Source organism: Lepidochelys kempii, chromosome 7 (genome assembly GCF_965140285.1).
Source record: "Lepidochelys kempii isolate rLepKem1 chromosome 7, rLepKem1.hap1, whole genome shotgun sequence".
NCBI lineage: Eukaryota > Metazoa > Chordata > Testudines > Cheloniidae > Lepidochelys > Lepidochelys kempii.
In genome coordinates, this window is record NC_136386.1 from 37,534,449 (window position 1) to 37,547,289 (window position 12,841).

The window sequence follows — 12,841 nt, forward strand, 5'->3', positions numbered from 1 at the left end:
TCTGGCCCCTCCTTATAAATTAAAAACACTTTTTATATATTTAACACCATTATAAATGCTGAAGGCAAAACGGGCTTTGGGGTGGAGCCTGACAGCTCGTGCCCCACCATGTAAGAACCTTGTGAGCCACTGAGTTATCCCGACCCCCAGTTTGAGAACCCCTGCTCGACACATTAAAACCATGAAATTTACTACCTCATCTAGAAACATCCCACTTACTGGCATTTAATTTCTAACTGCTGCTAGAACAAATTACTGGCCTCTACATTTCAGAATTTATTCTTGAATGGTTTTTGTTTCTCCCCTCCGCCCCCACCCAACCTAGCACTTATTGCTATCCCTGGATGTAGTTCCATTTTGAGATTTCTACCATTACATTTCACTTTCACAAAGTATAGTTATCACTCACAATCTGCATTCATATCAGTGATTTCGTTCTCTATAGTTTCTGTTTTACAGTCTTGGGAATGTGGAATATTAGCAGAAAGTGATTTGTTGCCTGTTACTGTTATTGCTACAGTAGAAACACTAGGTTCATTCAGCTCTGACATACACAAGTGTACTGCATTTAGTGGAGGTACTCCTGATTTAGTATAGCCAAAGCTGGGAGCCCTGCCTATTATTAAGGCTGCCTGACACTTCCCATTATAAGACACTGTTTTCAGTTGCTCACAACTTTGCCAAACGTTAACAGTTCAGACTCAAATTTTCCATGATGGGTGTCTGCCTCAGTTTTGTTGTTGTTTAAGTTTCAGCAAAAATGGTTCTGCTGTTTCCAATACAGGAAAATATGTTTTTTTGCCCATGTTGAAAATTCTTACAACCATTTCAGGGGTGCTGGGACAACTTATATAGTGGGGGTGCTGAGAGCCATTGACCCAAATTGTAAACCCAGTATACGATAGAAATAATTTCAAGCCAGGGGCAGCAGCACCCTTAGTTCCAGCACCTATGAACCATTTCACTGACAAGCTCTAGTACCCCTTGCCTTTTGAGCAAATGCTTGAAACCTGGTCGGGGAGGCCTGCTGTCAGGGATGTGCCTTTTGCCATTCCTGTAAAAAACCACCACAAGTTTGGCCAAGCTATAAGCTTTTGAAAAATTTCACTTCACACTTGCTGACATGCCCATGTTGTGTGTTCTTTGTTACCCAAGTGTCCAAAATCAGGCTCTAGACATCCCAAATTGGGTACCCAAAATTACAGGCCATGTCTACACCATAAACTTTGATCGACACAAGTTATGTCCGTGCACAGATGCCAAAGTTAGTGTATCACTTGTGCAAGTTTATGTACTTGGTTTGCTACGCTGGTGCTGAGCATACTCACCAGGAGTGCTTGCATCAAAGTGCAGTGCACCATAGGTAGGTTATCCCACTGTGCAACACGCTCCCATCTCGTGCAATGCCAATGGCTATAGCTGCCTGTTGCATGCTGCATAATATATGTGAGGCAAAGGGAGAAATGCTGCTGCTGGCATGGAGGGTAGAGGTAGAGGCAGAGCGGAGGTCCAGTGAGTTTGAACAGCCAGACACAAGGGCAATTACAAGAACGAAACATGGAGCGATGCGGTTATGGGATGCTTTGAAAGAGCACTTTAATGGTCAGCCACATTAACATGCTGTGCTTGACTGCACCCCAGCCCTGAAAGTTTTTGGGCAGTTAGGAATTGTGTAGTGCTTTAGTGTACATACAATATAGTGTCTTACAGTGAACCTATGAGCGATTGTGTTTTGCTGTACATTTATAAACTATTACATTTTCTTTCACTGAAACTATGAATTATAGGGTGCTTGCAGTACATTTACACATATGCCTGGTTGTTTTCTTGAGCCTACAAGTCCTGTCTGTGTTGATGTACACCTACAACTAGTGGCTGCTTTGAGTACTGCAGTAGGTATGAACTAATTAACATTTATTTATTTTAAAAGAAAAGTTTATTGACTGACAAAAGGGGTGAAAAATGTGCAAATAAAAAAGGGCAATGCAAATTTCAAACATAAGTTAACCAAATGGAACTTTAAATTTAGAAAAGCAGCATTTCAGTGCACTAATGTAGTCCATTTTTGCTACACATAGCGACTGACCTGCGAGAGGCATAGTTAGTTTGTGAAGCTGTGGTTGTCCACAGCTGGGGACAGGAAGGACTGGAAGGGGTAGGGATGAGACCCTGATGACACATGGAATGTTGCGGGTGTGTAAGGAGGTGCTGAAGTGTAGTTCTCCATTGGCTGTAGCGGGAGGCAAGCCCATGACTGTTGAACCTGTAGGTCAACAGGAGTTTGTAGCATTTATACTTGCTATTGGAGAAGCCGCATTATACCCTGGTGTATCTCCTTCTGTAACTCATGCACCTTTCCCTCTAGATACCGCCTGTAATATTGACCATCCAGGGAGTCTGTTGACAGTCTGGTGCAGCACTGACTTGCAGTATCTCACTGAACTTCTCCTCCTGGTCAGCTGTTCTACAGGTGTGGTGGGGGTAGAACCGCTCAAGGGTGCATGGCAGCAGCTACAGACAACGCACACAGAGGTATCGTATTTATAGTCCCATCAGAAAGCAAATGGGAAATTCCAGAACTCCCTTCCCTTGCTCCCCAAATGTTTTAAACAAGACATGGTTATTGACACTTCAGCTGTGGAGTGCCTCGGCACAGCACCCCTCTCCAGTCTCAGTCAAGGTGAGCATGGCCTAGCTGGAGGTTGGGGACAGGGAAGGAGGAGGAGGAATTAACATTTTCAGTTGTATGAAACAGTGTTTTGATCCCTAGTTCCATGGGTACAAATAGTGCCAATTTTCAGTGCCATGGCTCTCTATTTTCCATAGGCATTGGTGATTTTAGTGGCTCTCTCACTTCTGATGGTAACAAAGGCACAAAGAGCACAGTTGCGTCTGGTGTCCTGAAGCTGCCCTGGCCCATACACCACTAGCCTCTTCACTGCAATGGTGCCAGCTGAACTCACTGGGAAGTGGTGTGGGAAAGTGTCCTACAGCAGAGGAAGAAATAAGGCAGTCAATCCTAGAAACCCTCAGGAGAGGATTGCAGAGTATGTCCATGAAAATTTCATAGCAATCTCTTAGGAGGATTCAAGGGACAGGCCCCCACACCCCAATCCTCCAAGGGAATGAAAAACAGATAACTACTTCTGTTTGTTGTACCACTACCTCTTCTCATAGGAGTTAAAAAAAAAAAGGAAGAGTTGATACCTGTGTCTTGGTAACTTGGGGACAGAGTGGGCACCATCTTTACATTTAAACACTGTTAGGGAAAATGCATGCACACATGTTGCTTCTCCTGCATTGGGCTCATCCCTGCTTGGCTGTTGGGCATTGTGGGATAGCTGCTGGAGGGCTGTTGGTGACATAGTGCAAGTACATCAACCATGACTTCAGGTCATTTGGGGAGATGTGTTGCCATAATGGCGCTTACATCAGCAGGAGACAAATTTGAGTCTAGACAGATGCATAAGTAGGTCAATGGAAGGTCTTATGTTAACCTCAGTTTCACTTCACAGCTGCCCCTCCTACCGTCTACTATCCTGCCCTGCCTCCCCCCCTTTCCCTTCCTTTCGGTTGTCTCATACCTAGATTGTAAGCTTTGTAACAGGGTCTGTCTTTTTGTTCTGTGTTTGTATAGCACCCAGCCCAATTGGGTTCTGGTCCATGACTGGAACTTCTAGGTGCTATGATAATATAAATAATAATGGATACTTTTGACACTACTCTTTCAGAGCCTGTTAGCCATTTAAAATGGCTATAAGACCCCTTCATATCCCAGAGGTGGTGTAATATAAATTCATGTTTGTGAACCACTCAGATACTATGATGAGTGTCATAGGACAGCCATGAGAAAAATACTATCCTTACAACAGGGTTTAATTAGCATGCAGTAAATAAGGCAGGGGCCCACCCACTGAACAATGAGGATAAAACAAAAACATTGAATAGCTGTTTATTCAGTGAGCACTGTCTATTCTGTGTGTTGAATAAGGCAGAGTGGAAAAAAATAGTATGGGACATTCAAAACTGTATCATCACGCATTTGCGCATGATGGACAAATTAAGGTTGCATGAGCAACTGTTCCTAACTTTTGAGTACTTGAACCTTAATGTTCTTTTAACATAGTTTGTCTGTAATACAAGCATAAGGCAGAGGAGAAACAGGCCTATTATCTTGTTAGAGTTTCTGTGTGTGATGCTTCAGATCAGTATCTGGGTGACAACACAGCAACTGCCCTGTTGTGAAGGACAATGCCAGATTTTCATAAGACTCTCACATATATCCCCATATCGAGTATACTCACAACTGGGGTTTCTTAAACCTGCATTCAGTGGGAAACACCCAGTTGCTAAACCCCAGAAACTAAACAGAAGCCCCTTATTTCTGACTATTCTGCATCTTTGTCTCAGTGATGTTGTGTTCCTCATTAACAAGATCTTTGCTGTGTCTATTCTCTTCCATATAGGTTCTTGTACTGCATTGATTCCATATAGGTTCTTGTACTGCATTGATTGATGTGTGTTCATGTGGTCAGGCAGGAGTGGCTGGAAAAAGCTTTACATAGTGTCAGCACTGCTTCAGGATTCTCCATAGCGCTTAAGATTCTTGTCCCAAGTTTTCAGCCTCTAACTTCCTGCAGAGGTTGCTGTTGTCAACCAATGCCATAATGCGAGAGTGTTCCAGCTTAGCTTGCCTAGTATGGAGAATCTGTTCCTACCCCTCATACTGGAATCAGAAACAGACCGCTGCTCTTCCAGGAGTTGTAAGATTAAGATATTACCGCCATGCACTTTGCCTCGCTCAGGATTAAGGGTCACATTACCAAAGGTGAAGAGGATGCCTGCCAGACTGGGACTCCTAAATAAGGAGCCATTGGAAAGGAGTCCCACCCTTCACAATTGGCTCCTTGAGGAAGCTGCATTAAATAGGGCAAATGTGTGTATGCACTGGCACATGCATGTACATGTGGTATGCTTGCTGGGAAGGTCTCAAGCTTAATCCTAGCCTTGCCCTGCTTACACATTTCTCTAGGCTGTTGGGCTAACATGGGGAAGCTATGTCTCATAGTTGCTACAAGGGAATTTGACCCAGATCTTGTGAGGCTCAGTCCAATGCCTCACCCACAAAAAGACACTTCGGTATGTTCAGGCAGGGTGGGCATGGAAGGGTTTGGTTTTATGCTAGTCCATTCACCCATCACTACTAATACCCTGCTAAGGGAATAAGCTTCCAGTGCTGAAATGATTTTGAAAGTTAACAGAACTAGTTCTTGTACAGGTAAGGCAGAATGTTCTGTCCAATTAACACACACTTAAATGACTTGTTCAAGTACGAGATCTATTAAGTCGTGATGGATTAACTGAATTGCATAAAATACCCTCCCATGCATATCCTGTATGAACTTCATCACTTATTTCCAGAAACAAGCTACCCAAACAGAGATCAAAATTTTCAGAGATGTGTTCTTAATTCTCATTACTAGCCAGGACTAGATGATCCAAACCACAAGGGCTGTTCCATCTGAGACTAGAAGCAATAGTGTTGGAAATCTGATTGTAAGCTCTCTAAGGTAGGGAATGTACTATTTGTAAAGAACAATGTCTTTACAGTGTGGTACATCTTATTAACATTAAAACAAAATCTCATGAAAGCATGTTCCTGTGAGACAAGTTTATTTCTGCATTTGCTAGTGGGTGCATAGTTCAAAGAAGCTTCAAATAAGCATCCAAAAGTTTGCTAATCTGATCCTTAACGCTGAATTCTTGAAGCTTACCCCTCCCAGTGATTCATCTGAAGAGCAGTCAGGCAGTTTGCCATCACTAAGTGCACAGAATTTATTCTGGATAGCTTTTTAAAGCTTTTGTTTGCATGATCCACTGTATTTGGAAATGTAAGTTACAGAAGTTCATGAGTTGTAAGGTGGTAAATCTGGTCAGCAACTCAAAAAAAAAAAAAGAACACCCCCCCAAAGAAAACTAATCTTCAGTGACCAAGGAGTCTTTCTGCACCGCTTTATTCTTAGTGCGCACAGGCTTATAATAAAAGATCTGTAAAGCCCTTTGGTACAGGGATAGTCTTGTGGTGTGTGTGTACAGTGCCTCACGCACGATGGGAGCCCAATCCCTGATTGCGGCCCCTGGACACCATCAAAGTCTCTACTTGAGGAGAAGCCAGTGGAGGTAGGCGGACAGCTTCCATTAAACCTCAGCTCTCTAGCAATAGCCCAGAGCTCTAACAAGAGTCTTCTCAAGGTGACTTTCAAAAAGGCTCCCTTCTGAGTGCTCAACTGGGTACTTGATTTCTCCAGCCTGTACACTTGAGTAAAATCTTGCAGTCAAGAAGGCCCTCTGGACCCTGTCCCAGGCCCTCTGGACCCTGTCCCAGTCTCACTGCTGTGATCTAACACCCACCCTCCTTCAGTACAACTCCTGGTGACATCTCTTAAAATCAGCTGATTTTACCATTCTCAGGAGGCAGTGGCTTGTTTTTCTAGGCCTGCCCCAGAAACTTCCATGGAAGCACTGAACTCATTGAATATTAGAGCTTGGTTGGAATTTTTTTATTTGAATGGTTTTTGTTGAAATCAAAATGCTTTAAAATGTTGATTCTTATTAAGTTTTGTTTTGAAAAATGAAACAAGGCATTTTAGTAACAGTGAAGTGTCCCATTTTGGAATGGGAAGTTGAGAGTTTTTTTAACTCTTCAACCTACTCATTCATATATGTTTTAACTTTAAAAAAATCAAAATCATAACAAATATTTTGATTTTATGAAAATCAATCCAAGACCATTTTTTCCCCAAAATTTGCAAAAAAATTTGACTTTTTGGTTTTAGAATGCGGGGGGGGGGGGGGGGAGAGGACAACCACAGAATTTTCCTTAAAAAGAAAATCCAGTTCCCACCCAGGTCTATTCAATATCAGTTGGAAGAAGTTGGTAGAAAAAGCCATTCTGCAAATTAAAATATCAGCTAAGCTTAGCACATACATTTGAAGTTGCCTGTTATTTCATACTCTGAGACTAGTCATTAGCAAATGCATTTGGCAATCCTTTTTGGGTATTATTTTTGTTTTCCCAAGCAAAGTAGTTCCATTCCACTGGGCAGTTAATCTTTGGTTTAATGGGAGTATATTGATTGTTTTAAAGGTCCAATTCATTAAATCCTGCACAAAGTCTTTCAAAAGAAAACAAACTTACAAAGTCTTCACCCAAGTCCCAAGCTAGGCACAGCCACTCCTCCCTGGAGGTCCAGCTTCCTCCTCTGCCAGTATCTCGTAACTAGAGAGCATCATCTTCTTCCTGCTGATTCAAGGCACTGCAGGAGCCTTCTCAGTGCTTGCAGACATCTGCCCAACAACCTGCACCTGTCTGCCCCTTGATAAGGCATAGCTATCTTCCCTTAAGTCCTATTAGGCAGCAGCTAATTATAGTCCAGGTGCACTGGATCCTGCTCCCTCTTAAAGGGGCCCATCACCCTGCAACAGGAGCACTGCTAGCTCTGCCCATAATACAAGGCACACACAGCATATTACCTATGTTTTTTAAAGTTGCTAGAAGTACCTGTCATTGTTTCATTAGCTTTGGAACTATGAAAGGCACGGAACACTGTTCTTTCAGATGAAGCCAGTGTGCTATGTCCCAGGAGTTTCAGCTGATTGTGCAGAGTAGGACACTGGGAGGGGAATGCACAGTCCAAAAGCTTCACACAGAAGCCTTCTATGCGAGGTATTACCCCTTCTCGACCCAAGCAGTGAGACAAAAGTCAAGGTCCTGAGAGCTAATGAGTTAAGAGAAGAAATTTTTAATGGAGCCAGGAATTACTGTTACAATCCTATTTACAAAGAATGCACAAAGTCCTCTTTCTCTGAACACAGCAGGAATGAAACAGCAAGAGACTGTTTCTTTGCTTCCCAGTCTAGCCCCCTTTCTTGACAGCACTCAGCCCAAGCTGTGTCTGATGCTTCCTTGCTGCCTCCTTGCTGGGGTCTTTCTCGTCATTCTCTGTCACATCTACACCCCTCCACCAAACAATGCCCAGCAAAACACCTCCACTCACATATACCTTTGGTTTGAGTGGAAGCTGCTATTGTTTCAGCTATTTCTTACATTTATCCCAAATGAAGGGTGATGGTTATACCCCTAGGTTCAGTGAGGTTTAAACCAGCCCATACCACTAGACAAAATTAAAATAGCTTGCCTTAGGCCATATCCACACTATGGGTGTTATAAGCAGCATAGCTATGGTGATGTAACCCCACAGTGTAGATGCAGAGTACCATCATTGGAGAAACTCCAGCTCCCCAAGCAATGGTAGCTAGGTCAACTAGGTAGCTAATTCTTCTATTGACCTAGCTGCATTTACGCCAGGGGATAGATTGGTATAGCTATGGTGCTCAGCGGGATTTTTCACGTCCCTGAGCACTGCAGATATGTCAATCATAGGCTTTGTCTACACTGGCAACTGAACAATAAAACTGTTGTTGTTCAGAGGTGTTAAAAAGCCCACACCCCGAAAGACAAAAGTTTTGTCAACGTAAAGCACTGGTGTGAACAGCACTTTGTCGGCAGGAGTGCTCTCCTGCCAACAAAGCTAACGCTACGCTACTGTTGGGAGTGGAAATATTTTGTCAGCAGGAGAGCTCTGGAGACATCATGCCTTTCTTTCTTCACAAGCTTGGGTAAACAAGGCTAGCACAGTGTCCTGAAAGTCAACCATTCTGAGCTATGTATATGTTCTAATACAGGGGGTCCCCTCCTGGAGGGGTTTCTGGTAGAATTCCTCTTCTGGACAGAGGGCTCTGCAACATCTTTGCTGACTGCAGCTGTGGTGATAATATATGAGGGGAAGGCAGCCTCAGGCTGGAAGGCCCTAAACCATTTAGGACCTTGTAGATTGCATGGATGGTGGAATTTACCCATTGCCACAGAACTATGCTCCAGAATCTCAGCTTTCATTTTTAAGCATGTTTCTAGCCACTCTGGTTGTAGAGATAACCTTGAAGATATGACGAGAGTCTGAAGATGCAGATGCTGCAAAGAGCATGAAAGTATAGCTCAGAAGGCTGAACTACCCCTTCATGGACTCTGCTGAGCAGTGGTAATGGAATCTGGCCTTTTCCCAAGCGTCTTCTCAAATCAGCATCTTTTCCAGAAAGTTTGCCATTTTGCTGCAGTTAGGTACACACCCCACTTTCCTTGGTCTCCCTGCAGTGGCTTCTTGCTCCCCAGCTCTTCCCACTGGTGCATTAACTGAGTACAGGGCCTGCTCCTTACAGTGTTACAGCTCGTCAAGGACCCACAGTTAGAGCCAGCTTGTGACCAAACCCTTTTGCTCCTGTTGGAGCCAATGAAGTCAGAAATGTAGGATGGCCAGCTCAACTGCTGGATGAACAGTGCAGCAGAAGAGGCCAAGGGAAATGAGCTGCTGAAGCTGACTACAAAGTCCCTCTGCCCTGAGGAAGGAGGCACGGGACTGGGCTCCCTGGACAACATCCTGGGAGCTGGGCACCAGGGAATAGGAGCCAGGCTAGGTGGGGAGCACAACAAGAAATCCCTCCTTGAAACTGATCACTGCTGAAAGTAACCAATGAATCTTACATTAATTACCTTATTTTCAACTATGAGTGATAGCTGTTTGGGTTTTTAGTAAAGAAGAAGGATGGGAATAGAGAGTATTTCATGGCAATAGAATTCATGCTGTGGAATTGACGGTTTGTTGCAATGGAACATAAAAGGGGCCTGCTTATGTCGAACTTCTCCTCAAACCAGTAAGCAGCAGCCAAAACAGATCATGGAGCACTAGTAACATTTTCCTAGGTGAGAATCCACTCATTAAACATGCTGCCACATTCTTGATCCACTTTGGTTTTCAGGTAGACTGAAGGAGTCCCCACTTAGAGCACTTTGCAGTGTCAAACTCTGAGGTGAGGAGGTGGGCAGGCATTATCAAGGAATTAGGTTCTCAGATTGGGATAAAAGGCACTGTTACTTAGACTAGTCCTTTGTGATTATTTCACATTTACAACAGAAGTTTGGTTTCAAATGGCATTTATCTTGCTCTGATTGTGCAGCTTGGTTTTTAAATACTAATTATGCAAGTTAAGGGATATTGTGATATCCATATACTTTCATCGTGGTCAAGAAGCCCATGTTTTCTCTTACTCCACTAACGGAAATGACTATGATAGCAGTTGTGAAAGTGAGTGAATTTAATACAGTGTATTGTTAAAAGGGACAAACTCAAAATCTTGTCAAATTAAGAAGTGAGTTAAAAGTGCTTTTAGGTACCAAGCCTGCCCTTCAATCTAGCAGTTTTTGTAGGTATTTACAATAACATTAAAGTGTTTTTCTGTCCATTTGCTGCTGTGTGCAAGACTCACACATATATCAAGATAAGCTATATGGGGAATAACAATAAAATGGATGACAAATCTTCAAAGTAAACAAACTGGGGGAAAATAGGGGTCTTTAGCTGTTACTGTAACAGTGGGTTTAAAAAGAATCCAAAGTACTCTGAGAGTACTTTTTAAAGGAATAAAGAGAGTTTATAGGATTGGCCCTGTAGAGTAATACTTTAGTCCATAAAAAGATATTTACTGTACTCAAAACAAATTCCATACATAACAAACCTGGCTGAGATTCTCAAAGCCGTGTAGGGGATTTAGATGCATCTCTCACTAAATTTAAATGGAAAGTATGTCTAAAAAAATCTTCTAGACTGCTTTGATAATCTCAGCCTATGTCTTCTCTTTCACTCAGTCCCTGTTCTTCTGATTGTCAAAATGTTCAGTCTTACTCATGTGATCAGTCCATTGGATCTGCCTGGTGTAGTCACTTACACCTGTGAAGTGGGTGTAAAATATTACACAATCAGAAAGTTAGCATTCTACACCTCCTTTGCACAGGAATAATTAAGTGACTACCCAAGGTGCAAAGCAGTGATGAGGCAAGCCTCTGCCTTTGAAATGGTAGGTTACATGATTACTAGCTTATTCCATTACCTAAACAATTAAAAAAAAAAACATTTACAAGTCTTAGTTTTGGAATTGAAGAGATTTATCTAATGGTTCAAACTTAAGTCTTTCAAAACATTTGAAAAAAACCTGTGTATATATAAGACCAAGCACAACAGCAATAAGGCCATGTCTACACTAGAGAGATTACAGTGGCACAGTTGTACTGATGCCGCTGCACCAATGTAAGATCTCCCATGTAGCTGCTCCATGCCAATTGGAGAGAGAGTTCTCTCGTCGACATAATTAAACCAACCCCAACGAGTGGCGGTAGCTATGTCGGCAAGACAGTCTCCCACCAACATAGCGTCCCCACTGGTGCTTCTGTCAGTGTAACTTATGTTGTTCAGGGGTGTGAAACAAGTTATACCAACAAAAGTGCTAGTGTAGACATAACCTAATACTTCACGTTTCTACAGCATCTGTCTTCAAGGATCTCTGTGTTCCACAAACCTTAGCAAGGTATTTCAGCCCCACTGTGATGGAAGTCCAAGATAAATAGAATCCATCACTGAAGTACAGATACCTCTCTGGTAAGAAGTAGCATCTGCTTAAAAGCTTCTGTAATTGTTTTGACCACTATTTTAGATTGTGATCTTTTTTAGGAAAAAGATCAGCAATACAGGGTCATATATAATTTGATTTTCAAAAAAGCTCACATCAAAATTCTTTAATTGTATTTAATGTCAGGTACAGATGAAGGAAAGAAGGTGGTGATTATTCATACCTCAAGAAGGGGCTCCATATGAACAAGAGACAAGGTCACTGATCTACCCAATAAAGAGATAAAGGGGCTACAGCTGCACCTAGACTTAACAGTTAAAATTATTAGACATGCAGCTCTTGCCTTCAGGAGATCTTTGATTTCAGACTAGCAGTACAAAACATATCTTATACTTAAGATTGTTTCTTAAGTAAGCTTAGAGGTAGGGTAGGAAAGAATTACCTGCAAAGATACTGTGGGAACAGCATCCATCTATGACATTCATTATTCTAGAACAGAATGGCATTTCTCTTTGCCCAAGAGCATCTGTTTCCTGACTAAATTCTGACTTCACAAGATCTTATTACAGCAAAAGTTAACTATAAGGAGAAAAAAAAATCTAATCTATTTGGGGCTAACTTAGCCCCAAACAATCAGTAATAGCACCTTATTTTATAGTTCTTGATTTTAATGGTTTATTCCAAAATAAATTCTCCTTTAATCTTCAGTCCACTGAACTATGAGAGTCTAGGTATACTGTACAAGTACAAATATTCAAGCCTATGGGGCAATGATTCTAGAAATATTATTCAGAAGTCACTTTTCCTTGAAACAGCTCTCTCTGTATGGTCAGTTTTACTGCAAGAGGAGGAAAGCAAAGTGCTATCCAACACCCAGCAAACCAAGAATTTTACTTCTTATCTTGTAATGAAAATAACCTTAGGTGTTACTTGCACCTACTATTGGTACAAAGTGTTCAGACAGTGACTTAAATTGACAGTGTAAGGAGTGCATGAGTTAGGCAGTATACAGACTTGATGAACAGGTTTTTGATCATGAAACTCCAGTCAGCTTTAATAGGAGCTGAGCAGCTAAAACCTCCATGCATCTAGTTTGGAATGCAAGCTTTCAGGATCCACCTAGTGTGGCTTACACAGTAGGTTAACTTCCATATATTTTCCTTTGCATGGCTGAAAGCTGCAGCATAGACAGCTGACAATTGAAGTCTGTATTAGCTACATCACTGAGAGCAGCTTTGCCAGTATGTCTCAACTCCATAAACGCAAGATGACATAGGACCTGCAAGCCGCAGCAGGTTTTAAGTTTCAGGTGGGAGGGAGTGCA